At 40.2% G+C, this 27,079-nt stretch overlaps 1 protein-coding gene across 13 annotated transcripts in view; it reads left to right on the top strand.

The window, feature by feature from the left end:
- The window catches only part of Tmem108 (transmembrane protein 108), a 297,680-nt gene that overhangs the window by 78,560 nt on the left and 192,041 nt on the right, over window positions 1–27,079 (top strand). For 3 of the 13 annotated variants that reach the window (XM_078043329.1, XM_013359472.4, XM_013359473.4), the window contains exon 1: window positions 16,644–16,849. The exons of 5 other annotated variants lie outside the window; for them this stretch is intronic. The gene's annotated coding sequence lies outside the window, so the exon portion shown is untranslated. Of the gene's footprint in view, window positions 1–7,208; window positions 7,377–16,643; window positions 16,850–27,079 lie in introns of those variants that run through there. 5 more of the 13 variants (XM_078043330.1, XM_078043331.1, XM_040269812.2 and 2 more) reach the window with 4 other exon arrangements.

The following is a 27,079-nucleotide window of genomic DNA, read 5'->3' on the forward strand; positions in this document are numbered from 1 at the left end:
ATATAGTATTCACCCTGAGGAGAGAGCATCTCCAACTCAGAAGGTGTCTTAGAGATAATAGTCCATCTTCATAGTCAGGATGCAAAAAGAGTACATGTGCTCTTGGGGTCAGCTATGAGTTTTCAGTGCAATCAAAGGAGAAGATATCTGTATTTTTTATTTATTTACATTTAACTCTGGTAGTACTCATTTTGACTCAGTATCCCGGAAATGGTTTAAGGTGTGGTTGGACCATTTCACAGGGTGATAAGAACAGAGTGTAGCATCAAATGAATGCTAGTCCCAAATGGAGCAAGTGAGGTTAGAACTTAGTCTAATGTACCAGGGAACCATCCCACATACATTAGGGGTGAGTGACCTAATGACCTTTAATATGCCAGATGGGAACAGCTTTGGGTGACTGCTTAAAGCAAGGAAATCAGTAAGTAACAGAGTTCTGAATCTTTATTCTGTTTGTATGGGGACTATGAACAATCCTTAATGCAGTACATTCTTTCTGCCAGAGGTGCAAACAGTCCTGCCCAGTGAAGACAAGTCTATATAGGCTGCTTACAAAAACCAAAAGAAACTTCCCAAGGGAGACTCAGATCTCAAATCATTGCACTAAAGAGCTGAAAATCATACGCAGTGCCATTGGCTGTTGTTTCCATGGTAATCCCTACTGCCCTTGCAGGTCCTTCCTGATGAGATTCTCAACAGGTTGACTGGTAGTACATTTGCTAAGGTGTGTGGTGAGTGTGTCTGTCTCTGTTTGTATATCCACATGCATTTGTTTGCTGGTGGCTCAGTTGTCAAGTTTTACTCTAAATCCAAAATCAGAAGGCAGAAGGCATGAATGCCTTGCGTGCTAAATGTAGCCTCATGGGATTGGATTGGGTGCACAAGGTTTGGAAAAAAATCAAGGCTATCAGTCAAAATGCCCTTGAAGCCCCATTGCCGGATGCTGTTTCTTTTGAACATTCCAGTGGTCTTTGGAGTAATAGGCATGAGTGTGAGGTTTCTTCAATCCACAAGGTTCCATACCTGGGTAAGATGGAGCATTTCACCCTTCTTGGGGAGGCAACAGTATGAACTCAACAGGCTTCTGACAACCTGCTAGGTTTTCTGGTCTTTGGTGGTTGGTTGATCATGGCCAAATCCACCCAGGTACAAGAGCTATTTAATGGTATAATCCAAGACCATCTTAAGACTTTCCAATCCCAAGGCTTCCCCAAATCCAGACTGATATAATTTGTAAGATCTTTGTTCTCTCCCATGAAAAATTAACCTCCCTCAACTTAATGCATCACTTACATTTGAAGAGTACCATAAGTCTTTGAATGGAATCATCCTTTCCAAGAGGAAGGGAAAAACTAATATCCAAAGTCTTGGAGATAATTATGCTTTTGTATTAAGTTCTGTATTTGCAAAAATATTTTTTCAGTCGCCTGTCATTTATCCTTAGCTACTCATCTACTCCTGTCCCCAGTGAAAATCTCAAATGAACTAAGAAATCAAAATTCAGAAGAGCCGGTACATTGCCCCATGTGTTGCCCTAGAAATGTGTGTTTTACTTCTAGAGGGGCAGGTGCAGATCAAACTGTACCTACATCTAAAAAGTCAACCTAGTAAGTCCCTTGCAAGGCCAAGGGTTGAACCATGGGCGGTTCTTTTACCCAAGGTTCTGTTTCCCCCAGATCTAAGTAGATTGGATGCCAGGGTGCCTATTGATTAGTAGAAAGTGTGAAAGGCCATGTCATTAACTTAGGAAGCGTGGTGTAAGGGGCACCACCATGACCAAGAGTAGGAAGATTAGATTCAATGCTGGGTCTGTCATTTCCTAGCAGGGCAGCCTCAGCCATGTTGCCCTCACTCCTGCAAAAGGAAGGCACCTGCCGTCCCTGTCCCCAGGTGCTTGTATCAGATGAGGTGATGCTCTTCAACACTCTTGGCCACCTCCGAAGTACTTTGGAAATGTAATAGCTTCCTTGCTGGTGTCTGCTGATCACACACACAGGCTGGAAAAAGCATTTGCACATGTGCTTTTCCTGAGTCGGGGCTGTCAGGTGCGTCTCTCCCAGGCTTCTCAGTTTGGAAATGTGGTCAAGGTCTTTCACAAAATACCAGACAGGAGGGGAAAGAAAGATTATAGCAGAAAAGGAACGAGGAAAGGGGCAGGCTCTCCCCTCCACCCACTCTCGGCTCCATTCAGCATACTGACTTCATTCAGGGGTTCTTTCCTGCTTTGTATGCAAAGACAGAGTCTCTGTGATAATGTGGATGAACAGTGGAGTGTAAACACTCACTTAAAAATACATCCAGATGCAGCCCACAGAGCCCTGGTTCTCTCCTCAGAAACGCAGCTCATTTATACTCCATGAATTCATGGTCCTTAATAATTTCTCTAGGGTAAGTCTGAAGTTTACTTTGTTTTATCTGTGAAAAAGGGGCCCACAGAGCAAATGAGCAGGGTAAATATGTCTGCTAGGAAGCACGTTAACCTGCTTGAAAGGAAATCTGCTTTCAAATGCCTTCCTTGCATCTATTTGCATCCTAACTCTGTACTGATGATGAGTGATTTTGGTCATTAAAGTAGTCCCAGGAGGATTGCAACTTGGCAATATTTTATTAGCATTTAATTTGAATCACTCTAATAAAACTCAATTTCTTTAAAATTCATCCATAATTCAATATGTTCACACATATCTTCTATCAGTATGAATTTGTTATAAGGTATTATTATCATTAATTACATGCCCCCTAACTCCCCTAATTACTATCTAGTACAATTATATTTATGAACAAGATCCAGTAATAGGGATCCATTTTTCTTTGGTTTCTTAAGATTAAAAAAAAAATGTCCTCACACTTAAATAGCATCACTAAGGTTTGAATACAGAGGAGAGTTTGCCTATAAGAAACCAAGTAGGGAAGAATACAATTAGTTATCTCCTCTATGACCAGACCCCAGTGCAAGATAGAGGCCAACTGCTTTCCCTAAAAACTTGGTTAGGTTTCTGTACTAAACTTGAATCATGGAACAACTTATGCACCATGCTTGGCCTATAGTGAACACTGATTAAATGCTTAAGGCATGAGTGTGCATATATCTTTTGGGTTTTCCTTTGTGTTTCATATAGACAATATTTTAACATCAAGCACTGCATATTCTGTTAGAAGCTATGTAAGGGGATTATATTGAAAGCACTACCTGTATGCATCCCATTCATCCATTATCCCACCTACCTATCTTTCAAATATTTTGAGAGGTGGGATATATTATGGACCAGCCAGACATGGAGAAGAGAGGGAGTCCTTCCTCCCACAAGTTGCTTCTGTGTTTGCAAGTTCTACCCTAGCAGCCCTCTCGTGGTTAAAGATTGATGCCTGGCTGTTGTAACCCCTTGGTTACAACAAGGCAGGTGCCCGTGAGCTTAGTTGATCCCTGCTTTATGTTTGTGTCTTATTTTTCAATTTAGTTAGAATTCCATCACATCTAGAGTCTCTCTAGTACTAGGGATCAGTCCTAAATAAATAGAATAGCCTTATACCAAAGGTAACAGCTAGCATTTTTGAAGCATTTGCTCTATACCAGAAACTCTTCCCAGAGCACTTTATATGTTGACTCATTTAATCTTCACAATATCCATGAATGAGTTTTATTCCTATTCCTGTTTTATAGAGGAGGAAACTGAGTCACCCAGGGATATGTTTGGACAACACAATTTCAAAAAGGCAAACTGTTTCTCATGTCATTAAAACCTTTTTGGCATCCCCGATCACCCCACATCTGTATGTCACCTCTCTCGATCTGATATATCCATCCCCATTTGTTCATACAGGAGAAATGAGGCAAAGAGGGGTGAGTCTCTGCTCTTCATACTCTGCAGGTCTGGGTCTGAACAGCCCTTGAACCCAGAGCTGATTCTGTCCCAGAATCTGACCAGTAGAACTGAACTAAAGACAGCCAAATGGAAGCTTTAGAATTCCAAAAAACTTGAAGCAGTTACTGGAGGAGGGTAACAACTGTGTTTCAGGGCCACTCCATTTAACCTAGGATCCAGAGCATTCCAAATAAGCTCCAACTCCCCATTCACTTTCCGCTCCTTTGTTGAATGACTATCCAGACTCTGTCCTTAAAACAGCTCTAGAGCCGAAAGTCAAGTCACCAATCAAGAGTCAGTACTAATTGGGAAATAATTCACACCGTTTGCTACAGCAAAAAAGGTGGAAACTCCTACAAATGCACCTGTCATTTTGATTCCTTCTTGAATCATTTGTAGTACATTTTAGGGTCTCAGAGAAGCTCGTCTGTCTGTGAAGATGCTCTGAAGCGTCTTGCTTTACATATGAGGAAAATGGAGAGAGCAACTTCTTTTGACAGGAAACTTCACTTCTTGTTACTGAAAGCCGTCACAACAGTCATTATGTCTGGCTTTCAGAGATTTCCTGGAGTTAGCAGAACAATAGACAGTTAAAATGGCAATGTCAAGAGCGTTGGGGGGTTTTATAATAAGCACCAAGGGAAATTATTTTTTTTTCCTCTTGAGCTTATAAGAAAAAAAGGAGGAGGAATATTTGAGAGGTTGGGAATAATGTGGAAATGAACCTTAATGTTCCATTATTTAAAACAGAGTGTTCTTTCTAACCTTTGGAAATTGAAAAAAAATTAATTTTATGCCACTGTTCTCATCTTCTTGTTACTGAGTTGACGGTGACTAAGAGAAAATTCAACTAGCCCTCCCAGCATACTAATAAACCTCCCAAAGACATGTTTGCAACTTCTTGTCTTTCTCTTTGATTAAACATCATTCAAAATCCTTGAATCTAATTTATTGGTTCTTTTCTTTTTACATATGGACAGAGCTTCTCAGGCTTATGATTTCTAATTTAGTAGCAGGAATTATTTTGCTTCTTCCTTCCCCACTTAAGAAAAATAACTCAAGCATTAGGAAGAGATGTCTATTTTAGCATATTTGTTGTGTTTTGCAGTGTTTAGGGTCTCTGTAATTTTCAGTCTTAATTTATATGGCCCTGATATGATTTCTTAATTTCTAATAAAATTCTGATATATTTACCATGTCCAACCCAGTAAAAGCTCATACCCTGTGAATAGTTCATGGGAGCTGCTGCCCCCTCTTCTGCCCCCCTTCACATGCCACCAGACCTGCTTGTGGCTTTAGAGACCCCTGCTTTAGTTGCACGGGGACACTTGAATGGCAATGGTATGCTGTCATTTTTTTTTTTAAGAAATGTTAATACAAAAGCAATTAAGAATTATTATTAGCATTTCTAAAGTGTGAGCAAGACATTTTTGTTTTGAAAGTCTGCAGTTTTTAAAAAGTTACAAAATGAAAAAAGGGTAGTCCTTCCTATTTTCTCACTCCTTTCATTCCTTAGAGGTAGCTACTGTAAAATTTCCACATACCTGCCAGAAATGATCTAACACACTATTCACACACAAGCACACACCCATACATACATACATACATATATTCATACATCCAACACTCATCTGTGCTTACATAAATGTATGTATGGGTACATATGTGGATTCAGTTGTGTAACATATCTCTGGCATCTGCTCTTATTAGTATGAGTAGACTTTCTGTTGCTTTGTTGAATTACTATCCAGAATCTGTCCTTAAAACAGCGCTAGAGTCAGTACTAATTGAGAAATAATTCACATAGTTTGCTAGACCACCTTACTTTGAATGGCTGTATAGTATTCCATTGAAGTCACATGCCCTAATTGAACTTTGTATTCATCAACATTTAGGGTTTTCCAGATTTTTTTTCTGTTGCAAACAATCCCAGGACACATCTTTTTTTGCATTTTTGCAAATTCAAAGCAAGGGAATTACTGATGAAAAAGCACGTGCATTTTTAGCATCACTAAATGCTGCCAAAATTATCCTCCAAAATGAGTGGACTAATTTATACTTCCAACAATAGTGTATGAGAATGTCATTTTCTCCATATCCTCGTCAACACTGAATATGACAGAAATTTTAGTAAGTATGATAGGTGAAAATAGAATCAAAATTTTTAAATTTACATTCTTAGCCCTTGCTGTATCTTAGGTTCATTGCAGTGAATACTTACTGAGCACTTTGTGTCAGCTTTGGAGTTGGATCTGGTGACCAAGTATTGTCCTTGTCCTTAAAAAGTCATGGAAGTGACTAGGAAGTGATTAAGAAGACTGTTTTTTAAAGAAGAAATGCAAAGTTTGCAAGGATAGAGAAGTGGGTCTTTTGCTCACTGCTTGTAAAGGATGGACATGTCCACCTGCTGATTCTTGATTCTGTTCCCTTCCTAAATTGGCAACTCTCCCCTTCTGCAACGGAAGCCTTTCTTTCCTTGTGGAACGGTAGTGGCTGTAGGTAGCAGTAGAAATGCTTATGCAGTAGCTTCTCTTTCTCTCCAGGACCTGGCTTGTTTAGTTCATTGGTTGCTTTTAGAAGCTAACACCCACTGGTTGCTTCTGTTCTAGAAGAGCCTCAGGCACGCAGAGCACCCCAAGAGCTTGATAAACTGTCAAGTCATTGATTGAGCTGCTCTACCTGTATTGATTCTTTTTTAGAGGAAGCATTTCATTTTAGGAAACCCAAATTAGGTTATAGAACACTTTGAGGACTTCTTTAGAATTCACTGTGTGTGTGTTGGAGGGGAAATATGGACAGCAACATCGATCATCGCTTGGGACTTGGTTGGTTCCTGCTACCAAAATAAACTAGTGAATAAAATACAATCTGTAAGTGGAAATAACTAGTTGCCAGACTGTTCAGTTAAAATGGGAGGGTCTAAAATACACAGCATGATGGATGGATAAACCTGTTTTTTTGACAAGATGCTGCTATTGATAAATCAACCCTTTCTTACAGCTGAGGGTCAGGGAGAGCTGAGGTTCTCTGCTGGAGTTAGCTCAGGGGGAGAAACTGTTCACGTTCAAGCCATTGTTTCAGACCTGTGGACAATTTTTTTTTAGTTTTATTTTTTTAATTTTTTGGCTTTGGTCAAAAGGAAGTTCCAGTTTACCCAACAGACAGCTCTTTCTGTGCATGACAGGCTGGTTGGGCAGCTGCCCTTTCCACCATCAGCCAGGCCCTGAGAATGTTTGAAAAGATAAGAGAAAAAAAAAAAAAAGCCAACCCCTTTTCAAGGGGCTGGAGCAGCCTAGTAGTTGCTAGGCAAGTTAAAGTAATTCAGTGTCCTTGCCAAACGTCTGCCATGCACACGGAACTTTGAGGGAAGGGGAGTGAGATGGTGGTGCTTGTTGGTTGCCATAGGAATGTTTCCCTGATTGGAACAAGACCACAGAGTGGGGAGAGCAAGACGCCAGCCTCCACGCGCTTTCTGCCTGGGCATGGGAGCCCAGAGTGGGTGGTGGAGCAGAGGTAAGCTGGGGAAGGAAGGCGTGGAGCCCACGGTGAATCCTGGGATAGGGGTGGGGCAGTGTGTGAGGACAGGTCATCCTGCAAAGAGGAGAAGGGCCTGAGAAGATGAGATCCTAAACACCATGTGAATTTAAAAATCGGGGGAGGAGAGTGAGTGAGTGGCTAAACTCAGGGAGATTATGTGATGGGGCCTTCTGGGAGGAGAATTCCAATTAGATTCTGGAATAAACCCAGATTTAAAATGGATGGAGACTTAAAATAGTGTAATTTAGTGGGAAAAAAATACTTAGTTTGAAGGTAGGTATTCTCTATTTATGTAAATATTATGTCGGAGCATGCCATTATTTTAGTTGATAAAGCAAAGGTGGTAATTAGAGATGTGTTAATGAATGACACTGCTGGATTGATCAAGTGCTGATTCGCAGGTGGAAAATAAAGCACAGTTGACCAGAGAGTGGGCTGCTGAGATGAAACCTTCATGAGACCCTCTGACCCGGGCTCACTCCCGTTCGCATTGGATGGCAGTTTCCAGCATGACACCCGAGGATCTGAGTAGACAGGAGCAGTTGGAACTTTGAGTGTGTTAATTTAACTTCTCTGTAACTAATCAATTACCCAGATCCGAAAATGGGAGGTGATAGCCTCCCGTCATCTCCCTAGAGTGTTGTGAGCATGAGTGCCATCTCATTTGAACACAGTTTCTAGAGGGTAGTGTGAGATCCTAGGTGCAGAGGGTGATGGTGACTGTCAGGACGGTTTAGGCCAAAGGTTTTCAATGTTTGAGGTCACAATCTTGGGGGACTGTGTTGAACAGAGTTTTACTTGCACATAGGAAGTATGTATAAATTTGTTATTGCTTGCCTTATATTTGATTCATGTTCATAGGGAATTTAAAATTGTTTCTTCTTTGGAGTATGAATGCAGTATTAGGATTATTTACCACTTTCTTTTATTGTGGTTTCTTTTTTAGAGTCCTATAAAAAAAAAGACTAAAGAGGCATGATATTTATTCTCAAATATTTAAATTCTGGTGATGCACACATAGAAAGACTGCCACAGGACTCAGATCAGAGGTCTCTGTGGTTTGTTTCAGGGTTCAGTCAGTTTTTCTGGTCTGGAACCCTAGCATCATTTTTACTTTGGAATTTATCAGAAGCTGACTGATTGGCATAAGTTACCTAATTGGAGGGAGATTTGCAAACCAAATGCAAATTTTTAATTTACTGATAGAGTGTATTCTATTAAGAAAGATTATCCTTGGGCTTTTCAGGTGGTGTACCCTAGGGTGAGTTTGTAAGAAACTAAAATATGCAGTAGTTATAATCTTTAAAAAAGAATGTAGCAGGACACAGTGGTGTACTCCCAGCTACTTCGGAGGCCGAATCAGGAGGATTGAAAGTTTGAGGCCAGCTTTGGTAACTTAGTAAAAAAAAAAAAAAAAAAAGTTGGGGATGTAACATAGTAATACCCCTGGGTTCAATCTCTAGCACCACAAAGAAAAAAAAAATTCTTATTTAGACCCTCCAGAGCAACTCTGTCCAATAAAAGTGTATTGTGAACCTCGACTTTGAGCCTCAAAAGGAGTCCATATCTAAAATTTTACTTTAATTAAAATTAGAAAATTTGAACATTGAAAATGAAATTCAGTTCGTTGGTCACACCAGCCAGTGCTGCTCTTCTTTAGGCTGTGGACTTGACTCCCCATTGCTCAGACGGAGAGCTCCTGTGGGAACCCCTATTAGAGACAGAACCTCATTTTCTGAGTGAGGGACTACAGGCAAGTTCACACCCCGAAGAGGAAATTTCGAATTCAAGCCAAATTAGAACATGCCTGGCGAGGAGCTATCTGCTGGTGGACCTCCCTCCACCCGTGTTCCCAAATACACCCCTCATTGTCTTCCCAACAGATAAAAACAGGCCACCCTTGATGGCCAGCCTCCCTCATCCTCCTCTGGGGCTCTCTCATTTCCATGACATCAGTGGCCCTTTCCTGGATGGAGAGCCCCTTTATCTCTCTCATTGTTTCAGTTTCCACATTTGGCTCTAATTGCTGTTTCACCTTAGTGGAGCATTCAAATGTTCAGATTCCAGTTTAGCCCTTCATGAAGATCATCTCTGTCAAGGTCAAATGTGGTGGACTTCAGTGAATTTGAAAAAGAAAAAAAAAAAATGTCTTCCTTTACTCCTGGCTCCAGAGTTGTATGATACCTTGCCCAGAAAAAAAAAAAAACTCACTTGCCATTCACCTAGGTAAGTAGCTTTTAGGGAGCAAATCAGGGTTCTTCAATATAGTCATGCTGGGGTCGGTTCTTCTATAGGGAAGAAACATCTCTGGTCCTTAGACAGGAAGCATGAAAAAGTCCTTACATCCGGTGGGTAAGTAGGGAGTGACTTGGAAAGTAAAAAACTGTCCATACGTTCCAGAATTTTTGACTTGCACATGGCTTGGGTCTGACACAGGTTTGACTCCTTCTATAATAGTGACCCTGGTCATCAGTAGATGACAGAGCACAGAAGTCCATTATTTCCTATTGGGTATCTGCCATTTGCAAGAGACAGTACTGAGGATAATATTAAAATTCATCCTCCATGTCCTGGAATGTGTCAAGTTTGAAAAGCGCTTATGGGGCTCTTCCAGGTCTGGAGAATGAGAGCCTTGGCACTGAGATGGGCTCTTGTCCAAGGCAGTAACCAGTCCTTTCTCCCTTGGCAAGAAGCTAGTTTGGAAATTGGGAAATAAATACCAACCTGTTGAACCAACCTGTTTTAATCTGAGTAGGAATGCATACTGTACTTCTTTCTCATTACCACCAAACCAAACCACTTTAAAGCCAGCCATGGCTTCGTGGTATAAGTGTCATTTGTCAGCCTGGAAACCTTGGATGCCAGCCCCAAGTCTTTCTGCTTTGAGGAGTATGATGTCAGGAAAATCCTTGAATTGTTCTGAGCCTTACTTCTCACCTGTCGGCTGGGGACATTACACCGAGTGATCTTTAGATCACAAATCTGCAAAGCCACTTCCAACATCTCATGGCAAGTGGGTAGCAGGACTCTGATTCTAGAGTTTCTTGCTTTGCTGACCCCAAGGACCTTCACTGTGCACTTAGAGGCTGAGCGTGAACCAAGTAGAAGAATCGAGAAGGATGACCGGTTCTCTCTGTCTCCATGATAACCATTGATTTAGTCTGCTTCTATTTTGAGGTTGCTGTTTGAACCTCTAAAACCCACAGGTTACCTATCATTTTGTTTTGTTTCTCCTTGACATTCCTCCTTAATGTAGCAGGTCAATAATCGGCTCAGATATCTCTGTGGCATAAAGCTCCCCAGGGACCTCGGAGTGAAAACAAACAAAAACTAGTTCTTTGCTGATTGACATACATGGTAACAAGAGAAAAAGTGGTAGCTGAAATGCAACGTTAAATTGTCTCCCATTTTTGCCATTATAACAACTACGATAAAATGATGCGAAACAGGGCTCTTATAGCCACCCTTGTTGACATTCCTGATATAGGTTGGGGGCCCACTTCCCTGTGCTGGATCATCACACAGGTGGGTGCTGGGCCAGATGTCTTGAGAAGGCTTCCTTTAGCTGGGGGAGATCCAGATCCTGCATATTCCTTTAGCCTGTCATCTACCAAAGAAGTCAGGGATAACAAGGAAAGGAAAGTTGTGATTGCCTATTTTATATATATGCCTGTTGCTAAATAATTCACATAGAGTGGCTTATTTAATTCCATAACCATCCTGCAAGATAGGTAGGTGTTTGTCCTATTTTACAGATCCATAAAAGCAAAATTATATGGCTTGTTTGAGGCCACACAATACATAATTGAGCAGGAACTTTACTTAACTCTAAAGTCTGGTTACTTTCTACTGACATCAAGTAGCAGATGGCAACATGTAAACCCCAGAGATATCATTTTGGTTCTACTTTATTTGAAGATCCCCAAGGTAACCCTGTAGATACCAACATAAATAGAGTAAAATGAAAAGTAGATACAGAAATAGAGTAAATTTTCTTGGTAAGCAGAGGTCATTAACCTGAAGCTCAGAGATCCTTTGAAAATATTAAAAACAACAATACCAGAGAAGCTTTTTTCTTTTTCTTTTTTTTTTTTTTTGTAAATAACGGATTTATAAGCATATTCACTCATCATCATTGTTGGTTGGTGGAAAAATGTACTTGAATTCTAAAATCGAATTTAATTTTCAGGGATGCTGCTTGCTTCTTTGGGGGTGAAACACAGTGCAGTCATTTTGGTTTTTAAAGAAGCCATCCTGTTTGAACTGGTAGTTCTCATTCTTTTACCCTTTGGGGGCAGATGGGGTTTGCCATTTTCATTCAGTGTCCTCCTCACAGATATGACAGTTGATCTAGTTGTCTGCTGCTGCCTAGCCAACCACTCCAACACTTTGTGTCCTAAAGCAACTGGCCCTGTTTGTTTGGCTCATGAATCTACAGTCTGGCCGGGGCCCAGTGGAGACAGCTCCTCTCTGCTCCACTCAGCTCCATTCAGCATCAGCAGGGGGCTGGCAGGCGGGGGATGGAATCCTCTGCAGTTAGCCCATGGATGTCTGGACCCTGGACTGGGAACACTAGAGCAGCTAGAATCCTCAGGCATCTCTTTCTTTGTGTTCTCTCCAAATGCCAGCTTCAGGGTAGCCCAACACTGCCACACTACCTGTCCCAAGAGAGAGAAAGCCAGGCAGGAGACTTGTCATCTTTTGTGACCCAGCCTAGGAAACCACACAGCATCACTCCTCTGCAATCGATTTACTGAAGCACTTCCAGAGGCCATCCGGGTTCAATGGGAGTGGAAATGCATTCCATTTCTTAGTAGGGAGTTGGAAAGTTTCTGGGAAACCCTTGCAGTAGCCATTTTTGGAAAATACAGACTGCCACAGAGATGAGCCAGGCTGCAGGTTTATATGGTAGAAACCAGATGTCTCTCTCTCTCACCCAGGGGAGCGTGTTGGCAAGCAAATGGAATATAACTTATTCCACTATAATTTAACCCACCATAATTTACACTTTTCAAAAAAAAAAAAAGTAAATCACTCTATTTACTGTTAAAAACAAATTGCTTGTGAAACACCAGTGGATGAGCTGGGACTGACCCTATATTTTTCATCACTTTTGAGCTGATTCCTCTTTTGTATTCCTGAACTGGGATCCAATTTTAGATTCTGTGCTTTGCATGTGGAGGTAAGCAGCTGAGCATTTAGGTAAACAGCCTCGTGTTAGAAACCTTTCCATTTAAAACTAAAAAGTGAAGATGAGAACACTTACCATTGAATGTATCCTGAAAGGTTGGTTCCTGAATTTTACAGCAGCTGCTGCCACCTCTTCTAGAAAGGAAATGATTGTTCAAGTCACATTTCTCGAGGTTTACAAAAGCAGTTTCTTCTGTCAACCTCTATTTATAAAACATGGGAATTCCATGGGATGGCACAACAGGCTTAGGGACTTTGGGCATTAATTAGGTTAAGTTTGTTCTAGACCTTTTTTTTTTTTTTTTAGATATATTTTTGCTTGTGCATTATAATGACCCAGAATAGTATGGAGTTCATTGTGACATATTCATACATGCATATAACATAATTTGCTCTATTTTGTTCCCTAGTACCTTCCCTTTTCTTCTCTTCCTTCTTTCCCCTGGTCCTCTTCCCCTATTCTACTGGTATCCCTTCTATTTATTTTTAATTGTTGCATCATCATCATCACAATTTTATATAAAATGGGACTTATTGTGATATGTTCATACAGGCACATAACATGATTTGGTCAATTTCATTCCTAGTACCTACCTTTTCCCTTCTATCCCCCTCCCATCCCCCTCCCATCCCCCTCCCATCCCCCTCCCATCCCCCTCCCATCCCCCTCCCATCCCCCTCCCATCCCCCTCCCATCCCCCTCCCATCCCCCCTCCCATCCCTCTCCCATCCTCCTCCCATCCCCCTTCCATCCCCCTTCCATCCCCCTTCCCCCCTTGATCCTCCATACTAGTCTCTTATATTTTGTGAGATGCTTTTTTTTTTTTTTTCAGTACTACTGATTGAACCCAGGGGCTCCTACCACTGAGATGCATCCTTAGCCCTCTCTTTTTTTTTTTTTTTTTAAATTTTGAGATAGGGTCTCATTAAGTTGTCTAGGCTGGCCCTGAACTTGTGATCCTCCTGCCTTTGCCTCCCCAGTTGCTGGGTTTACAGGCCTGCACCACCAAACCCAGCTATGGGATACATTTTTTTAACTCCTTTTTTTTTTTTTCTCTCTAGCTTCTGCTTATGAGAGGAGACATTTGGCCTTTGACTTTCTGAGTCTGGCTTATTTCACTTAGCATGATGTTCTCCAGTTCCATTCATTACCTGCAAATGACACAATTTCATTCTTCTATGGCTTAGTAGAACTCCATTATGTGTATATCCCATATTTTCTTTATCCATTCATCTATTGATGGATTCCAAGGTGGGTTCCATAACTTAGCTATTATAAATTGTGCTGTTATAAACATTGGTATGCACGTATGCTAATTTAGTTCTTTTGGATAAATACTAAGTGGAATAGCTGGCTCATAAGGTAGTTCCATTCCTAATCTTTTGAGGAATCTCCATACTGACTTCCACAGTGGTTGTAACTAATTTGCAATTCCACCAACAATGTGTAATTATTCCTTTCTCCCCATATCCTTGTCAGCATTTCTTATTTTTATATTTTTGATACTTGCCATTTTCTAACTGTAGTGAAATGAAATATGGATATAGTTTTCACTGCTAGGGATGTTGAACATTTTTTCATATATGTGTTGGCCATTTGCATTTCTTCTTTGGGGAAATGTTGTTTAGTCCATTTGCCCATTCATCGTCTGGGTTATTCCTCATTTGTATTAAGTTTTATGAGTTCTTTATATATTCTGGGTATTAATCCTTTATCAAAAGAGTACCTAGCAAAGATTTTCTCCCATTCTATAGGCTCTCTCTTCACATTCTTTTTCCTTTGCTGTGCAGAAGCTTTCTAATTTAATACCATCCCACTTTTTGATTTCTTGTTTTATTTCTTGTGTTTTAGGAGTTTCTATTAAGGAAATTGATGCCTATTCCTATATGTTAGAGTGTTGACCCTATGTTTTCTTCTCGCAGTTGCCAAGCTTCTGGTCTAATTCCTAGGACTTTGATCCACTTTGAATTGACTTTTGTGCAGAGTGAGAAATAGGGATCTAGTTTTGTTCTTTTTTAGTTATCTTATCCAGTTTTCTCAGCATTATTTGTTAAAAAGCTTGTTTTCACTCCAACATGTTTTTGGCATTTAGTCAAAGGATCAGATGACTGTATCTGTGTGGGTGGCTCTCTGTGTCTTCTATTCCATTGCTCTAAATGCCTGTCTTTATACCAATATCATGCTGTTTGTTTCACTATCACTCCATAGTATAATTTGAGGTAAGGAATTGGGATACCTCCAGCCTTGTTCTTATTGCTCAGAATTCCTCTGGTTATGGATCTTTTACTTGTTCATATGCATTTTTGGACTGTTTTTCTATAGTTCTGTGAAGAATGTCATTGGTATTTTGATGGGGAATTGCATTGAATCTGTAGTGACCCTATTAACTATTAATTCTACCTATCCAAGAACATGGGAAGTCTTTTCATCTCCTAATGCCTTCTCTGACTTCTTTCTTTAAAATTCTATAATTTTCATTATAGATTCACCATGTTGGTTATTAGATTTATTCCCAGGTATTTTATTTTATTGGGACTGTTGTGAATGGAATCGTTAGTTCCTGATTTCTTTTTCATTGTGTGCATTATTGGTATATAGCAAAGATTGATTTTTTTTAAAAAAAAAGTTTTTGGTTGTAGATAGACACAATGTCTTTATTTCATTTATTTATTTTTATGTGGTGCTGATGCTAGAACCCAGTGCCTCCATTTAAAAGAAATATAAAATGTATAAATAATGCTTGAAGAATTTAAAACCTGAATGCTTACATGCACTCTACCCAAGTCAAGGAGTGAGTCATCACCTTTCCCACATCTCTGCCACAGGTCAAACCTTCCTCTATATCAATCATCATGCCACTTCTTCACAATATTACTATCTATGTGGTACAATCCTCATGTTGTTGTTGTTGTTGTTGGTGGTGGTGGTGGTGGTACTGGAGATTGATCCAAGGGGCACTTAACCACTGAGCCAATTTCCCACCCTTTTATGCTTTGTTTTGATACAGGGTCTCACTAAGTTGCTTAGGGCCTCGATCACTAAATTGCTGAGGCTGACTTTGAACTCAAAATCCTCTTGCCTCAGACTCCTGAGTTGCTGGGATTACAGGTGTGTACCACCGTGCCCAGCAATTTTTAAAATATATGTCTTTTATTATACAGTGCCTTTCAATTCAATTAAAAGCATTTCAGATTTTGGTTTGTAACTCAGTAGTAGAGCATGTGAATTCAATTTGCAGTACCAATCAACCAACAATAAAAAACAACAACAAAAACAACCCCCACATTTTATATAAAGAGTTTTGCACATTTAAAAAAATTCATTCCTAAATAGTTTATATTTTTTGTTGCTATTGATAATGGTATCTTTAATTACCTAATTATAGATAAACATGCAATAGTATTTAGATGTATATGAAACGAATGAATTTCAAGTTTAGACCTGGGTCCTGTGCCCCAAAATCTCATGTATATGTAAATTTTTGAAAATCTGAAATACAGAAATCTAAGTATTGGATAATCTGTATAATAATTTATCTTGTTTTATAGCTGCCTTTATATTTTTTTGCATCTTTGTTTCTTTGTCTTATCTGTATGTCCTGGCCAGGTTCTCTAGGACAATGTTGAATACACATGGTGATAGCTTGTACCCTCCTCTCATTTCTGACTTTAAAAGAAGCTTTTAAAAACTATTTATATAACTAAGTTTATAACTTTTTGTAGGGGTTTCTTTGTTTTGGTATATCCACTCTATCAGATCAAGGAAATTCTTTTCTTAGTTTACTGAGTTTTTACAATTGTGAGTGAATGTTGAATTTTATCAAACATTTTTCTATACTAATGATTTGATCATATAATTATGACTTCTCTTTTATTATTGAGATGAATTACATGAACCCAGTTTTCTGATAAACAAGCTTTTGATTCCCATGATAAGCCCAGTTTGGCCACTGTCCAGTTTTATTTACTAATAATCTGTTTAGTCATTATGTGTGTGGTGACCTTCAATGTTGCTTTCTCTGCTCGGACTTAAGACAGATCAAGGTCGCACAAGAGCAGGGAGTGTTCTTTCTCTGTGTCCAGAGTGGAAGAGTAAGACTGGAATTTCTGTTCTACCACTGTGTCATAGAATTTGCTAATATGATAAAGGAAAAGCTGTCTGAACCTAGTGGTTTCTTCGTAAAAATTTCTTAAAATAAAAGTTCAATTTACTTAAAGGGCCTGGGACTATTCAAGCTTTCTGTTTCGTAAGTCATTTGGTAAGTTATCTTTTTTCTAGATATTTATCCATTTCATCTAAGGGCTAAAGTTTAAAATATCTTTGTTTATTCGTTGTAGCTTTTATAGTTATATTTTTCTTATTAAGTCCTATGATTACTCATGTGAGCTCTTTTTCCTTGACTTATGATACCAGAGGTTTGTCTTTGTTTCTTAGTTTTTACTCAAACCCAGTATTGGATTCATTGGTTGTTCGTATTATATATTTATTTGTCTTCAATTTCTTTTTCCCATATTTTTATTTGTGCATTGTAATGGTACGTTAATGGTGAGATTCATTGTTACATACTCAGGTGTGCACACAATATAACATATAATTTCTTATTCTTATTTTCTTCTCTACCTTCTTAAACTGGAGGCTCACCTCATTAATTTTGTGTTTTTCTTCTTTTCAGGTCTGAAGTTTATAGCTTCAGATGTTGATATTAGAAATAAAGATATTGTGTCCACTGAAAACTAAAAAATAAATATTAAAAAAAGAAAAAATTCAAAATTTTTGTTTTCCCATCAATTTCTTATTATTTTCCTTTCTGCCTTCTTAAGTTGAGACCCACCTACCTCATTAATTTTGAATTTTTCTTCTTTTCTAATATAAACATGTTAGGTTATAACTTCCTTCTAAATACTGTTTTAACTCCATTCCTCAAGTTTTTATGTGAGAATTTATTCAGTACTAAGAATGTTCTAGTTTTAATTCTGAATTCATTTTGGGCTATTAGTTATTTTGTAATGTTTGTGTGTGTGTATGTTTAAATATGTGTGGGAATTTTCTAGTTATCTTTCTTAAATTTTAACTGCCAAAAATTGTATATATTTGCAGTATACAACATGATTCTTTAAAGCATATGTACATTGTGGAATGGCTAAATTGAGTGTATTAACATACCTTACCTCACGCTGATTTTTTTGTGTGTGTGGTGAGAACACTTAAAATGTGCTCTCAATGATATTCAAGAATACACCACATTTTTATTAATTATAGTCCCGTATTGTACAATAGATCTTGTGAACTTAGTCTTCCTGTCACACTGAAAGTTTTTTTAAAATTTATTTATTTTTTACATACATGATAATAGTGGAATGCATTACACTCATTATTACCCATTTGCAGCACAAGTTTTCATATTCTATATATAAAGTATGTTCATGCCAAATTATGACATTATACATGTACTCTTTTTTGACTTAAAATTCATAATATACATATATACCACAATTTTTCATATCTCTATTTGTATACAAGGTATGTCTCTTCAAACATATATTTTGTATAATGATACACTGAAAGTTTGTATCCTTTGGATAACATCTCCCCATATCCTACAACCCAGCCAGCCCCTAAAAACCACCATTCCACTCATGTTCAATAATTGAACATATAGGTGAAATCATATGGCACTTGTCTTTCTACGTCTGGCTCATTTCACTTAACAGAACATCTTCTACTCCATCCAAGTTGTCACATATGACACAATTTCCTTCTGTTTTTTCAGGCCCAATAGTATTCCATTATGTATTTTATACCACATTTCTTTGTTCATTATAGTTATATTTAAAAAAATATTTCTAATTTCTAAATGCATCATTAAAAGTACATTATCTTTCATTCCAGCCCTTTGTAATTTTCTGAGGCTATTTCTATAGCCTTTTCAGTTTTTAGAATTGTTTAATATTTCACTAATTGCTGTATTCAATATTCTTTGTATATTTTATATATTTAAAATCTATTATTGTCTTCTCTATCCTTACTAACATTTTATCTTCTGTCAACTACTAGGAGTGATGTACTGCAGTTTTTCCTCTTGTTGATGGATCTGTTTTTTCTAGTTGGCATGTGTGATACAAGGAAAACATATTTGGTCTCTGCCCCAGATCCTGATAACAGAACTCCTAAAACACTTGTAATTTCCCCCCAAAAAAATGGGGTGCTAGGAGTGTGTTTTGTTTTAACATTTGGTCTTTGACCTTGGTTCCTGGCACAGAGCTTCTAAAAATCTTTGTAATTTCCTGAGCAATAGGGATGGTGGGAGCATCTGACAGGAGCTCCTAAATCCCTTGGAATTTCCTGGGGGATAGTGTCTTTTATCTAATAAGGCAATTCTGGATGGGTTTCTGGATAGCTTCAGGATGTCAGCTGTTCACCAGAAAGACTAAGCAGTGATTAGAAGCTTGGAACTTCCAAGCTGACTCTAGAGAGGAGAGAGGGGCTGGGGATTGAGACAGCAGTTGATCATGCACATGTGATGAAGCCTCCTTAAAAATCCCTAGAGGACTGGGTGAGCTTCTGTCACGGTGAACACATCAGTGTGGGCAAACTCAAGGAAGGCATGGACATCTCCCCACCACGCTCTCCCTCTCCTTGCCCTATGCATCATTTCCATTTTGGCCCTTCCTAAGTTGAATCCTTTCTAATAAACCGATAAGTCTAAGAAAAGTGCCTTCCTGAGTTCTGGGAGCCTTTCTGGCACAGTACCAAATCAGAAGAGGGGATCCATCGTGGGAATATCAGAGTGATAGCTGGTTGTCAGAAGTACAGGCTGTGATTGGCATCTGAAGCAGAGAGTCTGTGGGATCTGACACTAACTCTCAGTAGACAGTGTCAGAGGTGAACAGAATCAAAGGATACTCAGTTGTTGTCCATGGGTAATTGGAGAACTGATTGAGGTGGAAAAAACTCACACAGGAGAGTAAGTGTTGTGAGAGTCTAGGAAATGGTTTTCTCCCCTTAACTGTGTCAATTTTTGATTTGCATATTTTGAGGTAATATTAATGGTCGAATACAGATTTATAATTCTTTTTCCATGTTTTAGGTGAGCCTTCCAAGCAACATATTTTTTAATTCATTCTAGAAATATTTAACTTTAATTGGATATTAGAGTCCAGTTGCATTTCTATTTTTAGGTTCTTTATCACCCTTTTATGTTTTTCTTTATTGATGTTTTCTATTTTAGCCTCTCTTTTTGCTGTCTTCTAAATTGATAATTCTTTTTCTCCCCATTCTAATTTCTCCCCATCCTTATGTGGAGGTCATGTGCTTTGTGCCTGCTCCCATGGAAGCTGCTGTTGCTATTGAAACACACAGGCTGTTCTGGAATGACCCACCCTGGTGTCTGAGAACCAGCCCCAAGGGGCCATGGGACCAGGAAGGAGAGGCAGATGGGCCTAGACTGCACTGAATGCAGTTTTGGGGGACCTTAGTGACAGAAAGCATGGTCCTTGGAAGCAGCAAGACCAAAGTAGATCCTGCAATTTGGGCTAGAAGGAAAGGAATATATATTGGTTAGGACAAAAGTGACTTCTGGTCAGAATATCCCTTGTGTATCTTAATAACAAAAAGTCAGGCACATTTCCGGCCCAGGGTCTGGCTGAAAAGTTCCACATACCTCTCTAATGCTTTTGTCATGGTGAACACATCAGTGCTGGGGTGTTGCAGATGTTACAGTTGCACAATTGCAGTGTAACTGGTGTACAGAGTTAGAGGCTGGGATGAAGGGTGAGCACACAGGGAAGGGTGTACAGGGAAGGAGCAGGAAGAGGCATCTTAGGAGAAACTAAAGTGCACATGAAAGGAAGGGAGGCTGGCAGTGTGTGCCTGGATGTTCATCAGCTCCCCAGGCTGGAACTTAAGTGAGATTGGTGGCAGATGGAGCTGGAGAGGTCACTTGGCTGGCGGGTTGTAGAGAGCCTTAAATACCAAAGTGAAGGCAGCAGAGAACGGGGGGTGGGAATTAAGCGGGGAGTGTGTGTGTGTGTGTGTGTGTGTGTGTGTGTGTGTGTGAGAGAGAGAGAGAGAGAGAGAGAGAAAGAGAGATGCACTATTTAAGAGTAAAACATGAGACTGCATGGAGGGCTATGAGCAATTGTCACCTAGGATGGCACTGAATAACTATGCCAGGGCAAAACAAGGGTAATGAAGAGAAGAGATGAGAATTTAAGAGACATTTACAAGGTTATATCTTAATAGCAGATTTAAGGCAGAGAGAAGTGGGGGATGTACTCCAGGGACTGGTTAAGAGGACGGCCAGATCCAAACACAGGAGGGAATGTTTATGTTTGGGACTGAAGAAAAGATGCCACTTGGGAGAGAGAGAGCAGCGAATGAATCCAGTTGGTAACAAAACTTTTGATGTGTTTTCAGGACAAACAGTGGACTGGTTTTAGAAGAATCGATATTTTTAAGAAATCAGGGATATCTTAAGTCAAGATGCCGCTGAGAACTCAGCAGCATTTTCTGGTAATATTTGGTTGTGGTCATGACTGCTTTTCTTTCCTTGACTTTCTGAATTAGAAAAAAAAAAAAAGAACTCTGCTTTTAAGATGCAAAGGGTCTGTTTTCAGCAGTAAATAAGCATAATTAACTGTTGGATTTCAATTACCTTCTAGGTCAGGAATTTCAAATGTAGTGCTGCCTTCGCTGTTGCTGGCTCTGAACTGGGGAGACCTCTCGTCTGGGAGGTCTGTTTTTGTCTTAGTTCTGTTCTCAAACTGCCAGATACATTCGAAAATGTCTACCTGGTATGACAGGAGCCAAAGAAAAGAAGGAAGACAAGGGAGGAGGGGAAGGGAGACAAATCCTTCATGTAATTAAAAAAGTCTTTGCGGGGCTTATGCTTTCTACCTGCTGTTTTGTAGCTAGCAAGATCAGATCCCCCCACAGAGGTTGCCTCCTGGCCTGTGAGCCCAGAGGAGGGCTTTCCTTTTGATGCATGGGTCATGTAATAATTGCAATGGGCACTGCTGAGAGTGGCCGGCGGGGGGGGGGGGGGGGAGGGTCCCCACCAGGGTGTGTGTGGAACAGATTTGCCAGCAGGTATAATCAGTCAGCATGAAAGTTGAACAGGACTCACTCCTGGAGTGTTCTAGCTGGAAGAGGCTCCCATCACCTCCAGGCATCTCTTGACAGAGGAAAAGGAGCTGGCGGGCAGAGGGGAGGGGGTTGGCATCTTGTACCATAAAGTGTTGTGTTTTTTTAAAAAAATGTTTTTTAATTGTCGATGTACCTTTATTTTTTATTTATTTATATGTGGTGCTGAGGATCAAACTCGGTGCCTCACACATGCTAGGCAAGTGCCCTGCACCTGAACCACAACAAGAGCCCTGCATAAAGTGGTTTTTATTCCATAAAGTGAGGAGAGTTGTATTCTGCCAGCAGCCTTGTGATCTGAAGCAATCCCCAGTCTCTTTAGGTTGGTGATGATGACCCATGAAGGCCCTGATGTGTGTGGATCAGCTGTTGTGAAACTATCGGATCAAGAAGTAACTCGGGGCTGGGGCTGTAGCTCAGTGGCAGAGCACTTGCCTAGCATGTGTGAGACACTGGGTTCCATCTTCAGCATCACATAAAAATAAACAAAATAAAGGCATTCTGTCCATGTATAACTACAAAAAAAAATGTTTTAAAAAAATGTAGTAACTCAGAAGGAAAATTGGCAAGTGAAAGGGAATCATACCAACCTAGCAGAAAAGTAGAACTTGAGGTGTTCAATGGCAAAAGGAGACCTGAAAAGATTGCTGGTGTAGTTGGACTTTACAGTAAGAGCAAGAAGATGTGTCCCTCCATCTGCATGGAATCGATGTTGATCGCTGTTCTTTATTTGCACCTGCCTCTGGCAAGGCACAAAGAAAGGCCAGTCACACGTGTAAACACATGTGAACAACTCTGGGTGTTTTAACCAAAATTTCCTCATTTAGTCTGTTGTGCAGTTAAGGAAACTCAGATGCTCAGAGAGACTAAGGAGGATGCCCATGACCCCTGAGCAGGTGTGTTAGGGCCATGGTTCAAACCTGGGTTAGAACTGCTGACAAAATCCATAGCACACTGCCTCCAGTACTTTTCCTCATTTGAGAGAACAGATGTGGTCTCCATGATGAATTTGTCTCACGCAGGTGCTTGCCCTTGATAGAGACACTGTTCTTCCACGCCTGCCCCGGTCCCCAGGTGCTGTCTGTCTTGGAGAAAAACACCTGAGGAAGGAAGGGGTGGCTCCTGGCACAGCAGCCAGCCCTGATTACAGCTTTTGCTTTGAACTCTTTCTTGAATTCCTGTTGGGTCATTTGTCAGCGATGTTTTTAAACTAGGACATTTTTTGGCTGTCCTTATCACAAGGACAATTACACAAGGTTCTGACCGGCAAAGATGTCAGTTGTCTAAACACGGGGATTTGTTCCTTCTTTTTCCTAGTGATTTAAAATTGACTGGCCGCCAAGAAAGAACCAAATGTCAAGCTATCAGGAAAGGCAGGAACATGTAAAGATTGTCTAGAGAGCAGGTTTGCTTGGTGCCAACCTGCAGAGGCTTTCTGCATCCTTTAAAGCTTGGGAATACCGAGCCTTTGATGCACACGGAATGTTCTGGTGTCTCCAGTGGATCTTACAGTCACACCAGCTTGAGCCAGCAGAATTGACAATAAGATGGCTCCGGGACACCAATGAGTAGCCTTTCATGATGGAAAGAAGCCTGTGTTGTACAGGTGAAAACATTCATAATTAATGGTTTGGGATCGTAATGGGAATGGGAGCTTATGTCTATGTCATGGTCATTGCCCCAAAGATTTATAGGTACCCAATTAAAAGAGTAGGTTATTTTGGGCACAGGCTGTCACCTTCACTGCAAATAAAATGAAAAGCCGGAACTAATTGTCAGGAGTCATGAGAAGGTGGAGCAGAAAGTGAGAATCAGAGGAGAGTAATGGGCACACCCCAGGAGGACATTCATGGGAAAGAGGTGGAGTTTCCCCTCCTGCCTGACAACCCACAGGAATGACTTCCTAGAGTCCATATTATTCTCTTCTTTAAAAGACTTCAAGGAAAAAAGGAGTAGAAGAAGGGAAGGGTGACTACATATAAGACCAAGATTGAAGAAGAGCCTGTGTCTTTGCTTCAGTCAGTTCAAACTTAACTAATTTTTGGTTGTTCATTTTATGCTACATTTTTCAGGTACATGGATTTTGGCAAAGCTCCAGGACCCATTTTTTACTAACTTCTGTTGGTGGTAGTGTAACTTTTTAAATCTCATGTCCTTAAAGTGCTTATGGTCTTTAGTTTTCCTGTCTGGAATGAAAAAGGTAATGTCAACAACCTGTAATGTTGTATATGGGGTGACCACAGGAGGTGAGAACATAACGAGTTCAGTTATAGTGTGATGTACTAGACATGCACTGATTAGGGGAAATCTGCTGAGAATGAGCAGCTCACTAAGACAGGGCTAGGAGAGATTTGCAAACCTTCGGTGACTTAGTGTCTAAGGGCTCTTGCAAAGGCTGCCTTTGGGTTGTTTCCTTTGCTGGATCCTCCTATTAAGTGTCTGACTGGTCTGCCATTTGTGCTTATCTCAACTAGTATCAAGAGCTAGACTAGTCTGGACATCAGTCTCTCCTGATCTTTCCCATGAGCTCTCTATTGTTTCTGACAGTGTCCTGGGTGTGTGGTTTACCATGCCCTGCTCCAGATAAAATCATACTTCTCCAACAGAGTGGCACACCCGCTGGGGCTAGGGTGGAGAGGAGGCAGTAGATAGGAGCAGTCCCAGGCTAAAATGTCACAGACTCCCCCTTTAATACTGAGAGTTAGTAGATTTTCTTGAATAAATTCTCATCCTTTTGTAGTATGCTTTTGGTCAATTTCCAGAATCTTTAAAAAGTTTGTTTTGGCAGTTTTCATCCAGTTTTATCATTGGCTCTTGGGGAAACAATTTGCTAAGCGACTCACTGAGCCATTTTTGAAATCCCACCCATTCTTTCTTTCTTTATGAAGCCTTCCTCAAAGCCTATTATCCAATTCCACAACTTCAAATAGTGCATGGACATTATAGTTGTAAGCATCTCAAGTCCTTTGGTTCTCTCCTGTTAGTTCTACAGGTACAATTTACTGTGACTTGGCCTTAAACTACACTGACTTAATGAACACAATCAGCTGCGTATATTTCAGTGTCATCTATTGGTAATTAAAGATCATATCAATAGGCATTATCCTGTGAGTGATAGACTATCTGTGAATTTTGTAATTCAGAGGATAGGTTGATGGGAAAGACTATTATCTACTGGGCAGTTTCATGCCATAATAGCCCTGAAAGTTTATGGTTTTTGTTTTTGAAAAACAAAACCTAAGCAGGTTACTGTTAAGGGGGTAATAAACAGTTTTAAAAGTATCCTCACAAAATAGAAATTAAATACAAAATGGATCGCTGTGATCTCAAGCTATTCCTCTCATTTTTCCTTTTCTAGTCTCTGCATTCTGTAAGAAGCCTTGAGCCTTAATCACATTGGAGATATAGAAAAACATCGCAGTCCCATGAAAAAGAATTAAAATGAAATCCAGTTCTGAGCAGGATAGCAATTTGTCATGACTACAAACAAAGTTTTAAAATCTTTTTCTATAACCATTACAGTGTGATATTGTCCAGCTTCACAGTCAGCTTTTATACCACTATAAATTAAGAATTCTATCAACGCAATTGTAGAGGAGAGAGAGTTCATTTGAGGGCTCATGGTTTCAGAGGTCTCAGTCCATAGAAGGCCAGCAATAGGCCTCAGGGCTGGAGGGGAAGCTGAACACCAACCATGGCAGAAGAGTGTGGCAGAGGGAAACAGCTCACATACTGATCAGAAAGCAGAGAGACACTCCACTCGCCAGATACAAATATATACCCCAAAGCCACGCCCCCAATGCCCCACCTCCTCCAGCCACGCCCCACCTGCCTTCAGTTAAGACTCAATTAATCCCATCAGGTGATCAATTCACTGATTGGGTTAAAGCCCTTGTCACCCAATCCTTTCTTCTCTGAACCTTCTTGCATTGTTTCACATACAAGCTTTTTTTTTTTTTTTTTTTTTTGCGGGGGGCGCGGGGTGGGGGGGGGGAGGGAGAACACCTCACATCCAAACCATAACAGATGTCAAACTTTTATAAATGTTTGCATAGCCCCTCCCTCTCAGCATTGCAGGTGCCAACCATAAGCTCCATCTTGGCAGTAAAATGAGCTGTGCATGCCACCTGAGGATGGAGGAGAGGTACCTAAACCAGGGGTTCACTCCCAAGGGATTCAGCTTACCAAATCACAGTGGTAAAGTCAAGATCGATAGCATACATCTAAGGGATATCCAGGAGAGCCCTGACTCCACACAGTCTCACCTGTTGAAAGAGGCAGGCACAGACCTCTCATGGTCAGGCTGGTTCCAGGATTATGGGGTACTGAGAGCAAGTCCCATACCTGGACAATGTGGTAGGCAGGTGAGAATCTTGAATTCCATTCCAAAGTAAAGCCAGGCAAGGGCAGCAAAATCAGCCTCAGGTGCTGCCTATTTATGGGATGGATCATTAATATCCAGAGGAAAATAACCTAGAACCATCCTGCTCCTGGTCCGAGGCCTTCTGAGCATACAGTTGGATGCAGTGAAAGGTGGGGATTGACCTGTGTAGTCATCTTCTTGGGGCCTATGGGTTCTTACTGTCTTTACATGGTGAGAATTAAACAGTCATTGATTGACTGCTGCTGGTATTATTAAGGGTGGCACCAATAGCACAGAAGCCTCAAATAATACAAAGACAAAATTTGTATTATTGCTGTTAATTATATTGCTACTACTAAAAAGAAAGGAACCCTGGGTTAGTGAAGATGATAGGGAAGTCAAGACTTAATGCTTGGCTCATTGAGATGCTAGAGAACAAAATCATGCAATTAGAATGAATGAATCTACATTTTCTGTGGTCCTAAACACTTTTGGGGTTTTTTTTTGTTTGTTTTTGTTTTTGTTTTTAGTACCAGGGACTGAACACAGGGATGCTCAACCATGGAGCTACACCCCCAGCCCTTTTTATTTTGAAATAGGGTCTCACTAAGTTGCTGAGAGCTTTGCTAAATGACTGAGGCTGACCACAAACTTGGGATCTGCCTGCTTCAGCCTCCCGAGCCACTGGGATTACAGGTGTGGCCTGCTGTACCCAACTGAACATAGAATATTTTCAGACAGGATTTCTCAACCTTGGAACAATGAAAACTTTCACCCAGATAATTCTGTGTGATTAAGACAGAGCAACATTCAAGCAGAAAGCCACAAAGAAAATACCAATACCGGGGAAGAGTAGACTCGTGTTGGATACCTGAAATGTGATTTTAGGGATTTGGAAAATGTTTGGTGAGGGACTCTGGTTTGGGACAGCAGATCCTAGTCAGGCCTCTGCCTTTGTGTCCCCACACATCCATCTGCCCTGAA

This window comes from Ictidomys tridecemlineatus, chromosome 3, assembly GCF_052094955.1.
Source record: "Ictidomys tridecemlineatus isolate mIctTri1 chromosome 3, mIctTri1.hap1, whole genome shotgun sequence".
NCBI classification, from domain to species: domain Eukaryota; kingdom Metazoa; phylum Chordata; class Mammalia; order Rodentia; family Sciuridae; genus Ictidomys; species Ictidomys tridecemlineatus.